The following is a 21,379-nucleotide window of genomic DNA, read 5'->3' as shown; positions in this document are numbered from 1 at the left end:
ACTGAGCATATAAAATACTGTTGTTCTTACTTTAAAAACAGCATGTTTGTGTGGACAAATCAGACTAACTCACGGTAGAACAGTTCATCAATCTTCCTTTCTCCATTCTTAACTTTTTGTTTTTCACGGAGGTTCTCTAAACTGACTCTGTTGATCTCAGAGGAGATAAAACCAAGCCAGATCCTACTGTCTGCATTCCAAGGCTTTCTCCATTCCCTTTATAAAGAGGGCTGTTAGCCTGTGTTTTTGCTCTTCATCTGGTCCTTTTACTCCCCCACCATTTCCCATGACTTCCCGGAGAACCTTACCCTCTCACCACAGTTCATACCTCATAGTGTGCTGCCAGACTGAGGAACAGTATCTGTAAACCTAAACACGCCCTGTTTGGCCTGCCGCCAATGAGAACAATTCCTCCCACAAGAGAAGGCAGAGTACAGGGAGCCCAAACGCTTCAGAGGAAACTCCATACTATGTGCATATAATTCAAGAAAACAGAAGTTCCCTTGAGTTTGATTGTATCTTTTCAATGCAATCATGTATCATGCCAAATCAATTCAATTAAACTATTACTTATGAGAAGCAATTCACCTCACATACTGTAACATAACACAGTGTGAGCTAGCCAACGTAGATGAATAATGCAGAGAAGTAATGACCTGTGTGTGCAGTGGTCTCAGAGTTGGGTTAACTCCCTGTATCAGACACCTCCAACTCGTCTATGCTTCACTCAGACATACATCAATGTGTCAGAGGTCATACTGGGTAGTACTGTAACGTCTGCTTTCATATTCAGCACTTTATTTAAGCGTCATTATTACACATTCTTTCTTACTCATAAATGACAAGGGTGAGGGAATTTAAGAGGCAGTGAGCATTTACGATTAGTAACCATTATGAAACAATGTAGCACAGATCTGTGAAAGAAGGGTAAGATAATGATAATGTTATTTTCATTGTAAAAGGATACACTGGGAACAACTGTCTGGTCATGTCAGATGCTGTTTATTGTTAGTTATTTGGGGTGAAAATAAACACAGAAGAGGCTCCTTGGATGGAACCGGAAAACATTGTTTCACCATGAAGTGGAGACTGGGGTGATTAAAAGCAGGGGCTCTTTAAAATGCTCTGGTGATCATTAGTTCAAATGGGAGTTTGAGGGCACCCATCCTGTATCTTGTCTTTCAGTGAAGCAGCCATGTACTGTAGAAATAATAACATCTCGAGGGTTGTATTCACAGCATGTCTGTAGGAATGGCAGGTTGAGCCCATATGGTACCAGAGATGAAAAGAGGCATCCAATGCCTTTTACGGGATGAGTCCACTTAGCAAACATTCACACATATGCATGCACACGGGCATGCACCACGCACACACACCGTCCTGAAGTGAAGATTCCTCAGTCATCCAACACACTCTCATGACAATACAAATATTAAGCTGGTAAAGCAGTCCATTTGGAAAGACCAATAAAATGTGATAATTAAAAAAATATATTGAGTAAAGAAAAGCTGCTTCTCCTCAGTCCTTGGCGGCCGGTAAATACATTCAGAATAATTCAGGTTCCATCAATGCATCATTTGAGACCAGATGTGTCAGGTTCATTGTGGGGGTCCTCCTGCTGGCTCTACCAACAGGTTCAGAATATGAATCCAGTCAACGGGCCAAGCAGTCTGCTCTAAATGGCCGTGTCGATGAAGTCACACCTCGTGAACCCTTTCTGTAAAACACAAGGGAGAAGGCCACTTAGATAGAGCAGTCTGTTTTTAGAAAGGGTAAATAGTAGGCCCAGGACTATACCAGTATCACAATATTTTGTTCCATGGCAAAAATGAAAACACGAAGCAGATCAAACTCTTTGCTCCTTTAAAAACCTGCTGTATGTAAATAGTGTTGTGCTGTAGCTTGGAAAATCAATACATGTGACTGGATGACAACATCCTGATGTTTGTTTCCAACATTAGGGCTAAAGAAGTTACATCCACTTGTTTCCTTGCCACGATACTAAATAGTATCAAATAAATCGAATCCAATTGTATTTGTCCCATGCGCCGAATACAACAGGTGTAGACTTTACAGTGAAATGCTTACTTACGAGCCCTTCCCCAACAATGCAGAGTTAAAAAGTACGAAAAGGCCAGTGGAGGCTGCTGAGGGGAGGACTGTTATTTATAATGGCTGGAATGGAGTCAATGGAATGGTGTCAAACACATCAAACGTGGTTTCCATATGGTTGATACCATTCCATTGGATCCATTTCAACCATTATAATGAGCCATCCTCCACTCAGCAGCTTCCACTGATATAGGTAGGGGTACAAGTGAATAAATAAATAAAAGGTGTCAATGTTAATAATCCAGGTAGCCAGTATATTAACTGTTCAGCAATCTTATGGTTTGGGGGTAGAAGATGTTCAGGAGCCTTTTGGTCCTAGACGCTCTTGTACCACTTGCTATGAGGTAGAGAGAACAGTCTATGACAATTTTTCACGATTCTGGTATCGTCCCAAACAGTGTTTACAAGTGTCAACTGAAGATTGTTTTTTTTCTCTGTGCAAAATATCAGACAGCCATTATCTTGCAAGAGACAATCAATGGCTGCTCCCAGCAGTCCACTGCCAGATTCCAAACATACAATTTAACTGACCATCCAAGGAAACAAGGGATTAGACACTGCACTACAAACTCAAGTAGCACTATAGCACAAATGAGAGGACTGTCCAGCTACAGTCAACCACCAAGCCAAGGTGTTTTACTGGTCCTGTTCAATAAACCCCAAAACAACTCAAGCAAAGAAAACCATGATATAAAAGCTAGTCTAAATATATAACTGATAACAGATAACTAGATTGTATAAACTTAAACTGATAACTGTAACTGCACAGAATGAGGATTCCTAAGGGCCACAAGAAAAATTAACTTTGATTAAAATGTAATAATTAACAGCTTTAGTGAAAATATGTGCCAAAGAACTATGGGGGATATCAGTGGATCCAGGGGAGGGGAGAATGCTGAGAACTAAAAAAAAAAAAGAAGAAGAAAAAAAAAAGTTAGACTAACCATTAGAGGCCATAAAGAAAATAAAGAACCAGAGGGCCATGCACAATGGAAGAGGCCAAACAACCCCCCACCCCGTTCCTGCTCTCCAATCCCATCTAGCACAATGTCTATGTTAAATGGTGTTAGCCTCACCTGTTTATAATCTTTATGCAGCTTGTTGTACTGGAACATGTTGAAGAGTACCGTGGAAGCAGCCTTGGCAGCCTTCAGCTTCCCTGAGCTATAGTAGGAGAAAAACAACAGGAGCCAGACAGGAAATTGGAAATAAAAAGCAGACACAATGAATAACAAAAACCAAGAACACTGAGAGACAAGATTCACTAACCTGCTATTGTGGGAAGACTTGATTGCAACAAGTTTGGGGAGTCCATCAAAGAAGGTGATGTCTCTCGCTGCTAGTGAGCTGCCTGCAACCAGGTTGTTGAGGATCCCACATATGTTGACCACCACTTCACCTGAGGGTTCCTTCTGGTGGCCATCACTGGGGAGCTTGGTCACCAGAATGTTCACTACCTTCGTAGCTGGAGGTCAGAAGTGTGAGATGTAGCCATTCTTTAAAGTCTCCTTATAAGGGGAATTACTGTGATTAATATGAATGGAATGGATGGATACAAGGTTGTGGGCAGGAGAGACAGAGGTAGAAATGAACAATGTGGGGTACTGGGGGTTGTGTCTCACCCATGTCATTCTTGTTTTTGCTGTGTCGGGACAGGTTCCTCAGGAGGCCAGTGAGGGAACGCATCTCCTGGTCACTTTGTGTCTGCAGGAGGTCCAGGACCACAGGCAGCATCCGCTCCTGCTCTAAAGCCACCCAAATCAGCACTGATGCCCACTGATACACAAGGAGGAAGGGGAATTCAACACTAGTGTTGAGTACATTTTCAGTTGAACTGTAAATCTGAATGAAGCATAAGTAGCCTGTCATGGTGAAAGTGATGGCTAGGTCAGCCAGTGGGGGAGAGGAGGGGTGGGACTTACCCTGGTCTCTCCGGCTGTGATGTTCTGCAGGGCCCCTGCTGCAGCCTCTCGTGTTGCCGTGTTGGTCTCATAGTGCTGAAGCACGCGGTTATACAGCCCCACCACCTGGGGGTGCCACAGCCACTCCCTTCGGCTGCTTAGCCACCTCTGAGGTGGACAGTTCCTGGTTCCGTCGCTATAGAGATCAGGGGGAGAGATTCATTACAGAAAAAACATATCATGGTTCCATATCCATCAGGATTGCATGATGACATACTGTACATGTTTCAATGTCTTGATGTTTAGCCGTAACTTGATATTTCCTTTGGGTTTGCCTTGTGTAAATGACACCTACCTCCTTTGCCTTTTTGCTCTGTGGGGTGAAACAGCAAATGGACTCAGTCCCAGTAGTGCCTCTGGCCCACGTAGGCCCCTCCAGTCGCAGTAGGGTTGAGGGAGGGATCTCACTGTACAGCAGATAAGACAGGTTCCTCAGGACACACACTGCATTCTCTACACCCTGCAGGCACATACAAAGATGGAGGGGGGAGAGAAGGAGGGAGCGAGAGAAAGAGAGCGAGAGGGTGAGATAGAAACACTGATGGCCATTGTGTCTCTCAGAGCAGCCTGCGTTACATAAGGCATAGCAGATAGGCCACAGCATGACCAGTCTGACCGTCTGGTAGATAATACAAACAGTACCACTAATGATGAACTGTACAGATACTTTGATTGGCTTTCACTCTACCCCAGCTGAACCAATGAGTTGCTGAAACCTATCGTATTTAAGATCAAATCAAATGAGATATTAAATCAGGGAAAAGGGTTTGACCTGTAAGAACATGCCCAGAAAAATAATCAAGTTGTGAAACAAACAATGTGACATAGGTATAGCAGTTGAGGTGTACTTTGTCCTCTGATTTCTCATCCTGAAGGGAGTTCTGGATGTAGGCCACCAGCGAGTCCACCAGCCCTCGCATGTCTCTCATCTGCTGCCTCGTCCTCTCATTCACTGAGCTCAGGTTCCTGAACAGAGGAAGAGAGTACAGAGAAGTTGTATACAGTACATGTATCAGTCCGTGTACAATGTGTATGTATACAACATGTAGGCAGATATGTATAGCTACCTCAGGCAGCCTGTGGTGTTGTAGAAGATGTCTGCCTCAGATGGACTCTGACGGACTCTGACTCCTTCAGACTGTCCTTAGAGGACATGTTCCACAGAATACCTGCAGGACAGACAGAGGAGAGAGAGGGTTTATTGAACCACTCCGTCGCATACACTAAAACAGCCTCTATGACCAGGATAGAGTGTGTGCTGATTACCTGACATCCAAATGATTTAACTTCAATAGGTCTAAATAATCACTATTAACACAGTGGGATTCATGTCATATGATGCCAAAGTAAACCCTTGGGAGCCTATTTTCTACGTGGCCAATAAATAATATCTGATGTATCAATATCAAATCTATTGTTATTTTGTCACATGCGCCAAATACAACAGTGAAATGCTTACTTAGAACCTCTTAACCAACAATACATTTTTAAGAAAATAAAAGTGTTAAGACAGTATTTACTAAAATAAACTTGAAATAATTTTTTTATAATTTAAATAAAAAAATAAGACAAATTGAGAAAATAACAAATAATTAAGGAGCAACAAAAAAGTAACAGTAGCAAGGCTATATACAGGGGGTACCGGTCCAGAGTCAATCTGCGGGGGCAGCGGTTAGTCGAGGTAATTGAGGTAATATGTACATGTAGATAGAGGTAAAGTGACTATGCATGGATAATAAACAGAAAGCATCAGCGTAAAAATGAAGGACAATGCTAATAGTCCGGGTAGCCATTTGATTAGCTGTTCAGGAGTCTAATGGCTTGGGGGCAGAAGCTGTTAGAAGCCTTTTGGACCTTTTATGGATCTGTAATGGGAAATATTATTTCTAAACTCAGCAAAAAAAAGAAACGTCCTCTCACTGTCAACTGCTTTTATTTTCAGCGTGTGTAAATATTTGTATCAACATAACAAGATTCAACAACTGAGACATGAACTGAACAAGTTCCACAGACATGTGACTAACAAAAATTGAATAATGTGGGGGTCAAAATCAAAAGTAACAGTCAGTATCTGGTGCGGTCGCCAGCTGCATTAAGTACTGCAGTGCATCTCCACCTCATGGACTGCACCAGATTTGCAAGTTCTTGCTGTGAGATGTTATCCCACTCTTCCACCAAGGTATCTGCAAGTTCCCGGACATTTCTGGGGGGAATGGCCCTAGCCCTCACCCTCCGATCTAACAGCTCCCAGACGTGCTCAATGGGACAACCATCACCCCTGGTGAGACAAAACCGTGACTTGTCAGTGAAAAGCACTTTTTCCAGTCCTGTCTGGTCCAGCGACGGTGGGTTTGTGCCCATAGACGACGTTGTTGCTGGTGGCAGCGACGTTCTCTCCAGACCTGACTGCCCTTAACATACACAAAAACATCCTATGGCGTTCTGCATTAGCATCGAATAGCCCCTGTGATATGCAACTTTTCAGGGAAGCTAGAAACCAATTCACACAGGCAGTTAGAAAAGCCAAGGCGGAGGGATCACGTGACCCTTGAACGAGATGGCCACGTGAACTAAGAGCTCCGCACAAGTAGTTTCCAATTCCTAATCTTAGCTCCACTCCAAGTTCACACTCATTTAGCTTTAGTAAGAAAAAGTCATGGCGGCTACAAAAGGCGACATTTTTACCCGGACTCGAGTATTAGCGACGGAAAAAGCCTCCAAGAAGAAGCTAGCTTCAGAAAAAACTAGCGCCATTAGTCAGGAGCAAGAGAACCCGGTCCCCCACGAGGCACAACGAATGCCAACCTCGCACTCTGTCGAAGACATCCTTTCTGAGTTGAGATCCCAACGTACAGAACTAAACACCAAATTAGATGCCATTAACTCTCAACTCAGTGCGATAGGGGGCAAGGTGACAATCCTGGAAAACGCATTGCCTGACATCAACAAGATAACCATAAACGCGGGGCGCCTGGACGAGGCAGAGGGGCGAATCCTATCCATGGAAAACTTATTGACAGATGCCATGGAAACAATAGCATATGCTAAAAAGAAAATCGAGCATCTGGAAGAGAAAATAGAGGACCTGGAAAACAGGGGGCGAAGGAATAATTGTGTTCTATTCAATCTGGGCGAAAAAGAAGAGGGAAACATGCCACTGATCCGCTACCTGCAAGACAAACTTCCCGAGTGGCTCCACCTGCCCACCGACAGGTGTACAGGCCCCTCGCCCATAGAACTCCTTCTGAGAGAGACTCACCCATCGAGCACTGAGGCCCCCACCAGCAGCCAGACAACCACCGCGCCCAATCACCATTTCACGTTTCCTGAGATTCACCGACAGTAATCGGGTCAACAGTCCTGTAACAGGCGGCGCCCAAAACAACACCATCACAGTGGGAAACGCCAAACTCGCTTTACAGAGCAGGACCTGTCAGCTGAGCAATGACGCCGATTGAAACGCTACTTAGCGCACACCGCTAACTAAGCTTTTCACATCCGTTACGGCCCAAGTGAAGAAATCACTCCATTGAGCCAGACAACCACCGGCATCTTTCAGGGGATTCAAATCACCCAAAGCGAGCTCAGGATTCTTCACCAAGGAGCTCTTCTTCGACCCTTGCACTTCAAAACTCCCGAAGAGGCAAAACGTTTTTGAAAGACAATCCTGGCCAATGAGAAACAGACCAATGACTAAATGCGATTAATGCCATTACTAAAGGAGGTAAGACGACATATAGCCGATATCCAGAGACCCACCCCCTAAATGTCATTATAGCCGTCCAATTTATATTTATTTTCCTTTAACTGAGAGGGATGGGCTGTATAGCCTAACCTAGGCCTACTAATGTTTCAGCCTACTTTTATTTCCCTGTTTTTTTGTTGCTATTATTACTTGGGGTTCCCTATGTCCCTTGGGGGAGGTATATGTAGGCTGGGCTATTGATTTTATTTTTCACCCCTCTTTCACTGTGGTCTGGACGAGGGCAACTGTGTTATTTACTCAATGCGGGGTGGAGAGGATGAGGCATTTCTTTGGTGGGGAGAGGGAGACGTTGTGCGTTGCTAACTGTTCCCGGTTTTTGTTTTATTCGGAACACAGAATTGAGACTGAGCGTCGGGGTAATAGATCCAACGGGATGTGTCGAGTTGTTTGGGAACTCGGCTGGGGTGTTCAGAGATTATTATTTTATGTACACCATTTATTTTCTTTTTATGTGAACGCAGCTGTAATTACTATCCACTTTTACCCAGCGATGACTTGCACTAAAGTTCGATTACTGTTCGATGACGATGACTAGTACCTTAAATCTATTGACATGGAACTGCCATGGTCTAGGGCATGCAATAAAACGAAAAAAGATACTGTGTGCTCTAAAAAAGGAAAAAGCAGACATTGCGCTATTACAAGAGACACACCTCTGTGATGCTGAACATGCCAAACTCCGCAGAGCTTGGGTGGGACAGGTGTATTTCTCATCTTTCAAATCAAACAGTAGAGGCACAGCCATACTTATCCATAAAAATGTTCCATTCATAATAGACAAAAACATATCTGATCCGGAGGGGAGATTTATTTTGATAACGGGGTCACTATATGGTCAACCAATTACTATATTAAACATATACGCCCCTAACACAGATACTCCTGCCTTCATGTCAAAAATTATAACCCTGTTCAATGAGCATTGTGTCTCCTTTGGCGTGGTGGCCGGAGATTTTAATTGTACCCTTAACCCAACCCTAGACAAATCATCTCAAGTCCCCACCACAAATCCTAGATCTGCAAAGATGTTGAACTCTCTTACTAAAGAGATGGGGCTGATAGATATCTGGAGAGAGAATAATAGCTCATCTATGGACTATACATACTACTCTAATGTCCATAACACCTACTCCCGTATAGATTACATTTTTATCCCAAAGAGTTTCATAAATTCAGCCACTTGTACAATCGGACCCATAGCACTTTCAGATCACGCCTTTGTCCACCTCCGCTTTGACCTCTGCAAAAACATCCCGAGGTCAAAGAGCTGGAAATTCAACACCTCCATGCTATCAAATGACGAGTTCCATACATTGGTAACTACATGGATAGACAACTACACACAAGACAATAAAGATTCTCCTGTTTCTCCGGCCACAATGTGGGACGCTGCTAAAGCCACACTAAGAGGTCATCTAATTGCATATGCTTCCTCTAAGAAAAAAGCAATGGAAGCACACAGGCTAGATCTTGAGAGGGAGCTGGAATGCTGTGAAAAAATACATAAACAATCCCTAGACAGCACCTCCTGGAGTCATCTTAAAGCAGCCAAAGACAAACTGAATTTGGACTACACTCGGGAGATAAAAAAAGTTTTCTTTACTAAACAGAAATACCATGAGTATAGCAATAGGCCCAGTAGATTGCTTGCTTACCAATTAAAAAAGGAGCAGTCAGAGCGTACAATCATGGCTATCCGAACAGCAGAGGACGAGGTCACATATGACCCAAAAAAGATCAATCTAACTTTTCATGATTTTTACTGCAAACTATATACCTCTGAGAGAAAACACAAAGAGGCAGAACTCCACTCTTTCCTAGAGGGAATCTCGCTACCTAAACTATCAGAGACTGACCAGGAAGATCTCAACTCCCACATCACTCCTGAGGAGATCCTGGAGGCAATTACCTCCATGCCACCTAATAAGTCCCCAGGCCCAGATGGATTCCCCAGAGAGTTCTACAAAACTTTTTGGCCCCAGCTCAGCCCTATCTTCATGCCAATGCTGGAGGATTTTTGCAAAAACGGAGTTCTCCCAGACTCAATGCACACAGCTCGCATTACAGTGTTGCTAAAAAAGGACAAGGACCCCCTATCCTGCTCGTCCTTCCGGCCCATAAGCTTGTTGGATTTCGACTATAAAATAATTACCAAATTGCTCGCCAAAAGACTAAACACTCTTCTTCCCAAAATAATAAAAGCGGACCAAACTGGATTTATTAGAGACAGATACTCTTCTGATAACATTCGCCGTCTTTTTGATATTATTGATCAAGTAAACGCACAAAAGACCCCTGTCCTGCTGGCTTCACTGGATGCTGAGAAGGCGTTTGACAGGATGGAGTGGAGCTTTCTGTTTTCAGTCTTAGAAAAGTTCAATATGGGCCCAAATTTTATTAAATGGATCAAATCACTATACTCTCATCCAAATGCCATGGTGACTACTAATGGACTGAACTCTGACAGATTCCCTCTGGAACGGGGCACAAGACAAGGGTGCTCGCTGTCCCCGCTGCTCTACTTGTTGGGGGCGGAGCCTCTGGCAGAGCTGATAAGGAGCAATCCAAGTATTATGGGTGTTTCTGCAGGTGGCCTGCAGCACAAGATTTCGCTTTACGCGGATGATGTCTTGCTCTACATATCCAACCCTGAGAAATCCCTCCCTCTCATTTTAGACACAATTGCTCAGTATGGCAAGTTTTCAGGTTATAAGATCAATTTTAACAAATCCACTGTCTGCCCTCTCAATATTACACTCACCAGCTCTATGAAGACACTTTGTCCTTTCCAATGGAAAACACAGGGGTTTCAATACCTCGGGATCTTCATAACACCAGATCTGAATAGCCTTTTTAAGGAAAATTATCTTCCACTCCTGGATCGAATCAAGAACAATCTCCAAACCTGGATCTCCCTCCCAATTAGCTTAGTAGGAAGAATTAATGTAATCCGTATGAACGTCCTCCCTAGACTGAACTACTTATTTCAGATGCTCCCATGCTATCTCCCAGTTTCCTTCTTCAAAACAACTAACCAAAGCATCACCAAATTTATATGGGGCAATAAAAAACCTAGGATCAAGTTTTCCACTTTATCAAAACCTGAATCTAAAGGTGGTCTTGCCCTTCCCTCCCTTCAATTGTACTACTGGTCTGCCCAAATCCGCAACATGCTAACATGGATCACAAACAGACAAGAGTCAACGTGGATTCAGATAGAAGCCCAATCCTGTGGTTCATTGCCCTTAAGCTCAATTATATTCATTAATAACTTTAGTGAAGTGGGCAACATAGCCAAAACCTTTGCGATTTACAGCACCCTACTAGCGTGGAGGGACTGTAAGAAATACCTGGGCATTTCCTCCCAAATATGTTCTCACTCGCCTATAGTAGGCAACCCAGACTTGCCAAAAGCCCTGAGGGATGCCAACTTTAATCTTTGGCATACTCTAGGAATAGACCTTTTCAGACCTATTTCATCAGAAAACCACGACACTGAAATCCTTTCAAGAGCTCTGCAGTGAATTCGATGTGCCAAGATCCCATTTTTTTTAAAATATCTTCAAATTAGACATGTAATTTCCTCATTTACCTCCAAGAGGAGGTTTAGAACTCAGTTGAACGAAGTTGAAACCCTTCTTGTCACAGCACAATCCATTAAAGGCAAAATATCTTACATCTATAGACTCCTTTCTGAGAAAGGAAGCTCCTCCTTTACTCCTTTGAAAATAATCTGGGAAAAGGACCTTGGTCTGACTATTAGTGACGAGTTATGGGCGGAGGTTTGCGACAGGGTATACTGCTCCTCTACCAATGTAAAAATGAAAGAATCTAATTACACATTTTTGTACAAATTTTATTATACTCCTTTGAGACTCCATAGAATGAAAACAGATATGTCTCCTAACTGTAAAAGATGTACCTCTGAATGTGGAACCTATATGCATGTATTTTGGAGCTGTAGGGAGATTGCCAGATTCTGGCAATCTGTACATACTGCTGCACAGAAAATACTAGAGGTACAGTTTGATATGACCCCGTGTATTTATCTTCTTAATGCCCAGCAGGACTTTGTTCTTGATCCTGACAGAGAAAATTTGCTTATGACTATTACATACTTTGCTAAGAAATGTATTCTTCTATTGTGGGCCTCTAATACCCCCCCTACATTTAAAATGTGGATTGACCAGATTGTTGACTTTCTTCCTCTTGAAAAGCTCACTTATGACCTCCACAAGAGACAGCCCAAGTTTGATAGACTCTGGTCCCCACTATTCAACTATATTTCAAACTGGACAGAGTGAACGGGGTGACTAGGGAAATGCGCAGATACATTTTGTGTAAGGTACTGTAAAACCTAAAAACGAATTATTGGCCCGTCGTCTCAGCGAATGCTTGAAATAGCTGATAAGAACCTTGATAGTGCTGCTGCAAGTGTTATATGTTGTTGTTTTTTGTGTGTTTTTATTTTAATTTAGTTTTTGAGTACGTGTGCGTATGTGTGTGTGTGTGTGTGTGTGTGTGTATGTGCGTATGTGTGTGTGTATGTATGTATGTATGTATGTATGTATGTATGTATGTATGTAGGTATATATATGTACCAAGGAAAATATATAGATTAAGAAAAATAAATGCTTTTATTTGACTTTATCATTCATTTTAATTGTATTTTTATTTTTTCAAATGTATTATTATTTTTTGACTTTTTATTTTTTTAAAGCCTGTCACATCTGTGAATGTGGAATGTGTTTTGTTGGTTGATTGAAAAACAAAAACTTAATAAAACTTTAAATTGAAAAAAAAGAAAAGCCAAGGCTAGCTTTTTCAAGCAGAAATTGCTTCCTGCAACACAAACTCAAAAGATCTGGGACACTGTAAAGTCCATGGAGAATAAGAACACATCCTCCCAGCTGCCCACTGCACTGAGGATAGGAAACACTGTCACCAACGATAAATCCACTATAATTGAGAATTTCAATAAGCATGTTTCTACGGTTGGCCATGCTTTCCACCTGGCTACCCCTACCCCGGTCAACAGCACTGCACCCCCCACAGCAACTCGCCCAAGTCTTCCGCATTTCTCCTTCTCCCAAATCCAGTCAGCTGATGTTCTGAAAGAGCTGCAAAATCTGGACCCCTACAAATCAGCCGGGCTAGACAATCTGGACCCTTTCTTTCTAAAAATTATCTGCCAAATTTGTTGCAACCCCTATTACTAGCCTGTTCAACCTCTCTTTCGTGTCATCTGAGATTCCCAAAGATTGGAATGCAGCTGTGGTCATCCCCCTCTTCAAAGGGGGGGACACTCTTGACCCAAACTTCTACAGACCTATATCTATCCTACCCTGCCTTTCTAAGGTCTTCGAAAGCCAAGTCAACAAACAGATTACCAACCATTTCGAATTCCACCATACCTTCTCCGCTATGCAATCTGGTTTCAGAGCTGGTCATGGGTGCACCTCAGCCACGCTCAAGGTCCTAAACGATATCTTAACCGCCATCGATAAGAAACAATACTGTGCAGCCGTATTCATTGACCTGGCCAAGGCTTTCAACTCTGTCAATCACCACATCCTCATCGGCAGACTCAATAGCCTTGGTTTCTCAAATGATTGCCTCGTCTGGTTCACCAACTATTTCTCTGATAGAGTTCAGTGTGTCTAGTATATATAGACTTTTCTACTGTATTATTGACTATGTTTGTTTTACTCCATGTGTAACTCTGTGTTGTTGTACCTGTCAAACTACTTTGCTTTATCTTGGCCAGGCCGCAATTGTAAATGATAACTTATTCTCAAATTGCCTACCTGGTTAAATAAAGGTTAAATCAATCAAAATGTTATGCTTTTTTCAGAATATCACATTTTCTGTGTAAAAGCATCTGTGTATATGTAACTTTTTATATACAGAATTACTGTTTGGCATCTGGCAAGACAGATTGAATGCTTTACTGGTTTGCCATAGCATCTGTTGACACTGACACCATGACTGCAGATGTGAGGACCATTGGTCAGATCACTCAGATGTGTTACCTTGCATGTTATGAAATACCTGCAGGCCTGCATTTTCATGGCATATAGGAGAGAGTAATATAGCCTAGTTGGAGGTGGTCTTACGGGAAACCGCTGTACCTTAATATGACTACTCACACCACACTATAAACCCTTAAATAATTCCATACGTAGAATGTATGCACACATGACTGTAAGTCGCTTTGGATAAAAGCGTCTGCTAAATGGCATATATTATTATTATTATTAATTCCAAAACTTTTTAAATTAGTATTTGGTCTGGTCTACACACAGCTGGTAATTCGTGTGTGCTTTTAAATTGAAAAACAAATGCCTCACATTTCTAAAATGGGACACAGGCTAAAACGTAAAATAATTTGCCCACCTGGGGAAATGCAGTTCGAGCCGTTCAGCCGTGTGAGGGGAGAATACTTATTTTCGGCGAGGCGCAAATTGACTTGTTGTTGAACCCTCTTAGCCCTTTCCACCTCGTCCATGATGGAACCCCTCGGTCCCAACTGCACATCGGACGGGACTGCATAAGTGGTGACCGCAGTGTTGGGCTGTAGGGCAGACAGAAAGCAGCTCTCTGAAGCAACGGTCGCACTCATTGCGATAACCACAAATTGAAACAATCATTTAAAATTGACAGAGGACCTTCAAATAGAGTCCCTAGTTCGTTATTATGTGTAAATGACACCCAGCTCCTATGTATAAAGTGGCAGACTCATGCACTCAATAATTCCCAAAGGCACGCAGACCACCCTGCTACACTTCTTTCTGAATTGATGCTTGCCTCCTCCAGCCAAACGCTAGCATAATACACTAGGAGAATGTTTCAATTAAAGCAACATTTGCAGTTGCAACATACATTTTTGGATATAAATTAAAGGAACTGTTCCAGTGAAAATCGAAATGGTAAAAGTTCACATTCTGTTAACTCATATGTAGTTGATTTATTCTGTCCTCATATATACTCGTGTTTGTGGCCAAAGCATAAAACACTTCAAAAAACCCACCTCAAACTTGTAGGCTATCAGCGGTCTACTGGCATGATTATTTTTAATGACCGGTATATGCCCACAATATTCTGTTCTTGTTTTACCCACGCTACTGAATTGATGTGAATTGAAGTTCATAATTAGCCTATTAATTAGCTATGAAACGACAGGACATCATTTGAGACCACGTCATCTCCTTCTGAACCAATATTGCATACCTTACCATCTTTGACCCATGCCCAGTTTTAGGTACCTAATGTAGCCGTGGTGCAATATACAATAAGACACTCATAAGGCTTACATGTATCATTATCCCTTCAGATAATAAAAAAAAACATAGTCAGATTAAGGGACTCACCATCATAATAGGTTTAAATATCCTTTGCCAGAGTCTTCTTTCCGTATTCCTTCTATCTCCAGTTAGCTCTAGTCCGTCTGTTCTCCTTTAGGGAGGTGGTGGTTTTAGACTAAGGAGTGCTGAGCTCTGAGGGCTCACCCCTGATTTAACCCTTCCCTTATACTCCACGTCCTGGCCCGATTTAGATGAAGATGGGAGTATGGGATAGTGATGAAGACGGAGAGAAAGATGTGTCAAAGAGGAAAGGCTAGGTTAGAAGTGAAGATGTGAGAACATATTTTAACCAAATGTGTCTAAATGAATCACAAACTGTCAGGGCCCAAAATTGTTATAGTGATATCAATGGGTTTCATGTCAGTGTACTGGTTCTGTTTGGTGAAGATTTTGTATGAATGTGTGGTTGGGTTGGACCAGAGGGTTAAAAGTGTTGACCTTAGCATAGCCTGCACTGTATGTCTAACTTTCTCTCATGAACAGGCTGCTGTCATTGATTATGTAGTCAATCAATCAAACAAATGTATTTATAAAGCCCTTCTTACATCAGCTGATGTCTCAAAGTGCTGTACAGAAACCCAGCCTAAAACCCCAAACAGCAAGCAATGCAGGTGTAGAAGCACAGTGGCTAGGAAAAACTGCCTAGAAAGGCCAGAACCTAGGAAGAAACCTAGAGGAACCAGGCTATGAGGGGTGGCCAGTCCGCTTCTGGCTGTGCCGGGTGGAGATTATAACAGAACATAGCCAAGATGTTCAAACCAACAGGGTCAAATAATAAAAACAGTGATTGTAGAGAGTGGAACAGGTCAGCACCTCAGGAGTAAATGTCAGTAAATGTCAGTTGGCTTTTCATAGCCAATCATTCAGAGTATCTCTACCACTCATGCTGTCTCAAGAGAGTTGTAAACAGCAGGTCTGGAGACAGGTAGCACGTCTGGTGCAACTTACCATCCTGAGACAAGGCAGAGTATATATAGCCCACGAAGATCTCCGCCACGCCACAAACCCAATGGGGGGCGCCAACCCGGACAGGAAGATCACGTCAGTGACTCAACCCACTCAAGTGACGCACCCCTCCTAGGGACGGCATGGAAGAGCACCAGTAAACCCCTGTAATAGAGTTTGAGGCAGAGAATCCCAGTGGAGAGAGGGCAACCGACCAGGCAGAGTCAATAAGGGCGGTTCGTTGCTCCAGTGCCTTTCCGTTCACCTTCACACTCCTGGGCCAGACTACACTCAATCATATGACCCACTAAAGAGATGAGTCTTCAGTAAAGACTTAAAGGTCGAGACCGAGTCTGCATCTCTCACTTGGATAGGCAGACCATTCCATAAAAATGGAGCCCTGTTAGAGAAAGCCCTGCCTCCAGCTGTTGGCTTAGAAATTCTAGGAACAGTAAGGAGGCCTGTGTCTTGTGACCGTAGCGTACGTGTAGGTATGTACGGCCGGACCAAATCCGAAAGATAGGTAGGAGCAAGCCCATGTAATGCTTTGTAGGTTAGCAGTGACACCTTGAAATTCAGGCCTTGCCTTAACAGGACGCCAGTGTAGAGAGGCTAGAACTGGAGTAATATGATCACATATTTTGGTTCTAGTCAAGATTCTAGCAGTCGTGTTTAGCACTAACTGAAGTTTATTTAGTGCTTTATCTGGGTAGCAGGAATGTAGTTTAGGGACCATGCCAAGGCCTGTCAAGGTGATGCAGGAAGGTGGCACCGTAGAGATCCTATAATTCATCATGTGTATCTATGGGTGGCACTGTGTGTCATGAAGTCTTTCTCAGGAACAGATTGCTCTCAATGATTCCCGTTTGACGACCAAACTTGTCAAGACCTGTCATGATCATTGGCAGCTTGCTGACTCAGGTTGGGTGGGTGGTTGCAGGTACACAAACTGAGATCTTGAGAATAACTTTATCTGTTTGGAGGCAGCTCGTGTTTTCCCTTTCGGATGTCTCCAGATATAGGCCTACAAGCTAGTTCAGACTAACACACCCTACCTTTAAACTCACCATTGGCCTGAAATTGAACTGAAATGAAATAAATTATTGTGATTGAAAAGTCCATTGGACAAGATACATTTATATTGCTGTTTGCATTTTTCTATGAATGAATATATTCAAAGTGTTGGTTTGAAAAACTCCCATCCTTTGTTTCCACTGTGTTTTATTAGGACACAAGCTAAACTGATTTCAGTCCCTTATAGCATAGTAAAACTGTCAGTGCTTCCCAATAATTGAGGTGTAACAAGTTTTGACATTGAGTGAAATAGTGATCCATAAAGCAACAGCATGGGGCTAGTATACTTTATGACACTGAGGATATTGGTAAGGATGTGACATTGGTATGAAAGCTGTGCCACTCCCACCCTCCCACACTCAATGTCACAATACCAATACTAACTGTATTTGAAGTACAAAGACAAAACACTATGGACACCAACCATACACACTCCTCATTGGATATATGCCAAAGCCATTGGCTAAAAAAGGAGGTACAAAGGCAGACACATACAGTTGAAGTTGGAAATGTATATACACTTAGGTGTCCATAGTCATTAAAACTTGTTTTTCAACCACTCTACACATTTCTTGTTAATAACAAAGTAAGTCGGTAAGTTGGTAACAAAGTAAGTTTTGGCAAGTCGGTTAGGACATCTACTTTGTGCATGACACAAGTCATTTTTCCAACAGTTGTTTACAGACAGATTATTTCACTTATAACTCACTGTATCACAATTCCAGTGGATCAGAAGTTTACATACACTAAGTTGACTGTACCTTTAAACAGCATGGAAAATTCCAGAAAATTATGTCATGGCTTTAGAAGCTTCTGATAGGCTAATTGACATCATTTGAGTCCATTGGAGGTGTACCTGTGGATGTATTTCAAGGCCTACCTTCAAACTCAGTGCCTCTCTGCTTGACATCATGGGAAAATCAAAAGAAATCAGCCAAGACCTCAGAATTTTTTTGTAGACCTCCACAAGTCTGGTTCATCCTTGGGAGCAATTTCCAAACACCTGATGGTACCACGTTCATCTTTACAAACAATAGTACACAAGTTTAAACACCATGGGACCATGCAGCCGTCATGCCGCTCAGGAAGGAGACACGTTCTGTCTCCTAGAGATGAACGTATTATGGTGCGAAAAGTGCAAATCAATCCCAGAACAACCGAAAAGGACCTTGTGAAGATGCTGGAGGAAACAGGTACAAAAGTATCTATAACCACAGTAAAACAAGTCCTATATCGACATAACCTGAAAGACCGCTCAGCAAGGAAGAAGCCACTGCTTCAAAACCGCCATAAAAAAGCCAGTCTACGGTTTGCAACTGCACATGGGGACAAAGATCGTACTTTTTGGAGAAATGTCCTCTGGTCTGTTGAAACAAAAATGGAACTGTTTGGCCATAATGACCATCGTTATGTTTGGAGGAAAAAGGGGGAGACTTGCAAGCCGAAGAACACCATCCCAACTGTGAAGCACGGGGGTGGCAGCATCATGTTGTGGGGGTGCTTTGCTGCAGGAGGGTCTGGTGCACTTCACAAAATAGATGGCATCATGAGGCAGAAAAATTATGTGGATATATTGAAGCAACATCTCAAGACATCAGTCAGGAAGTTAAAGCTTGGTCGCAAAGTGGTCTTCCAAATGGACAATGACCCCAAGCATACTTCCAAAATTGTGGCAAAATGGCTTAAGGACAACAAAGTCAAGGTATTGGAGTGGCCATCACAAAGCCCTGACCTCAATCCTATAGAAAATTTGTTGGCAGAACTGAAGAAGTGTGTGCGAGGAAGGAGGCCTACAATCCTGACTCAGTTACATTCAGGAATGGCCCAGTCAGGAATGGGCCAAAATTCATCCAACTTATTGTGGGAAGCTTGTGGAAGGATACCTGAAACGTTTGACACAAGTTAAACAATTTAAAGGCAATGCTACTAATTGATTGTATGTAAACTTCTGACACACTGGGAAAGTAATCAAATAAATAAAAGCTGAAATAAATCACTCTACTATTATTCTGACATTTCACATTCTTAAAATAAAGTGGTGATCCTAACTGACCTAAGACAGGGAATTTTTACTAGGGTTAAATGTCAGGAATTGTGAAAAACTGAGTTTAAATGTATTTGGCTAAGGTGTATGTAAACTTCTGACTTCAACTGTATATAGAGCCTTCATTGAGGTTAGAACGAAAACCAGAAAACACTTTGTTGGGGAGAGTGGGACAGATCCACTGCAGTGTGTACAGACAGTAATGATAAAAAGCCATGGCCCCAAAGCCATGAGTGCATGAAGCCAGCTGGTTCCCATTGTTACCTTTAGTCTTGGAGTTTGATCAATGGTAGGCATTGTCCCCTATGTGCAGGTCCAGAATCTATAATTCCCTACCCTTGTCTATGATTATAATTTACTTTGAAATGGACCCAAAACATAAGATGGACCCAAGACATTAGAGTACTCTCATGAGATGAGATTCTCTAGTACAACATGGACCACATAGAATCTTAACCTCTAACACTACCTAAGAGAGGACTTCTTGGAGTTTGACTGGTCTTTATTCCATAATGGGTCTGGGGATAGGTGGGACGGTAGCGTCCGGGCTGAGGACCGCCAAAGTGTCTCGCCCCAAGAGGGTGAGTTGAGGTGTCCTGAAGACAGAGGTGTAAAGTAACTAACTAACTACTCTCGTTATTGTAATTGAGTAGCTTTTCTAAGTACTTGTACTCTTTCCACCCCTGGTGCGTAAGTGAAAGAGTTTTTTTTTTTTTAAGTCAGTGAGTGAGTTAGTGAGGAAAGAGGGACTGAGTGAGTGAGGGTGAATGGGTGAGTGAGTGTGAATGGGTGAGTGAGTGAATGTCAGCTGGTCACATGGACAAGTAACAAACAAGTAACAGAGGGGTGAATGAGGAATTGAATGGGTGAAAGAATTAGAAACGTTTATTTCTGGCGTCTGAATTATATTGAAGATTGGCTTAATTTTTAATTGCTTTTTATTTATCAATATATTTTATGTTTAATTTATTTTAAAATGTTATAAGTATATTTTTAACAAATCCTTATTTTTTACATACAGATAGATGTACCTTGTTGCAACTCATAAAATAAATGAACCTAGTTCCTATTATATAATAATTTCCTCTCTTCCTTTTAAAAATGTTACGCATGGAAAAGATCATGTGTAACAACATTCAGGTAACATTAGCGAAAATAGCTAATTATGAAGGTCAATATTTTCATTTGAAAATTAACTCAATTACTTGTACTCTGAGTACTTTTTACTTTTTTTTAAACCAGTAATTTTACTTCTACTTGAGTAAAATTTCATAAAAATAACAATACTTCTACTTGAGTAGGCTATTTCAGGCTATTTCAGTACTCTTTCTCATCTAGACTTACTCAACCCTGGTCCCAGCCCCACCAAGGCTACATCAGATCTTCCCAAGTCTTTAGGATCTGAGGTCATAGTTCACATCAACACAGAAGCCTGTCCTAACTAATATATTTAAGTATTGTAATTTACAAACAATGATGGATCTTGAGTGACTTGAATAAAAAGTGGAAAACAAATCAAGGATAATAATTGTGTTGGAGAATGCTATGCATTCGTTTATATAGATTCCTAGAAAGTAATCCATAGTGGCAGATTCCTTGCTAGCATGCTCTAAAAAGCCTCATTCATGTTTTGTAGCAATGGACCACCATCACAAGATACTGTATACAATGATTATACAAAAAATTAGGAACACCTGCTCTTTCCATGACAGACTGGCCAGGTGAATCCAGATAACCGGGTGGTAGTGGGCTAGTGATGACTATTTAACAGTCTGATGGCCTTGAGATAGAAGCTATTTTTCAGTCTCTCTGCCCCAGCTTTGATGCACCTGTACTGACCTCGCCTTCTGGATGACAGGGGGGTGAACAGGCCGTGGTTCCGGTGGTTGATGTCCTTGATTATCTTTTTGACCTTCCTGTGACATCGGGTGCTGTTGGTGTCCTGGGGGGCAGGCAGTGTGTGCCCCCGGTGATGCATTGGGCAGACCACACCACACTCTAGAGAGCCCTGGGGTTGCGGGCGGTGCAGTTGCCGTACCAGGTAGTGATACAGCCTGACAAGATGCTCTCAATTGTACATCTGTAAAAGTTTGTGAGGGTCTTAGGGGCCAAG

At 42.3% G+C, this 21,379-nt stretch overlaps 1 pseudogene; it reads right to left on the bottom strand.

Moving 5' to 3' along the window:
- Nucleotides 1–942: 942 nt before the first annotated feature.
- On the bottom strand, nucleotides 943–14,461 carry LOC118394185 (plakophilin-3-like; annotated as a pseudogene).
- Nucleotides 14,462–21,379: the final 6,918 nt, after the last annotated feature.

The sequence above is a fragment of the Oncorhynchus keta genome, chromosome 14, assembly GCF_023373465.1.
Source record: "Oncorhynchus keta strain PuntledgeMale-10-30-2019 chromosome 14, Oket_V2, whole genome shotgun sequence".
NCBI classification, from domain to species: Eukaryota; Metazoa; Chordata; class Actinopteri; order Salmoniformes; family Salmonidae; genus Oncorhynchus; species Oncorhynchus keta.
The sequence above is the reverse complement of the archived record's forward strand: the minus strand, read 5'-3'. Positions and strand labels throughout refer to the sequence as shown.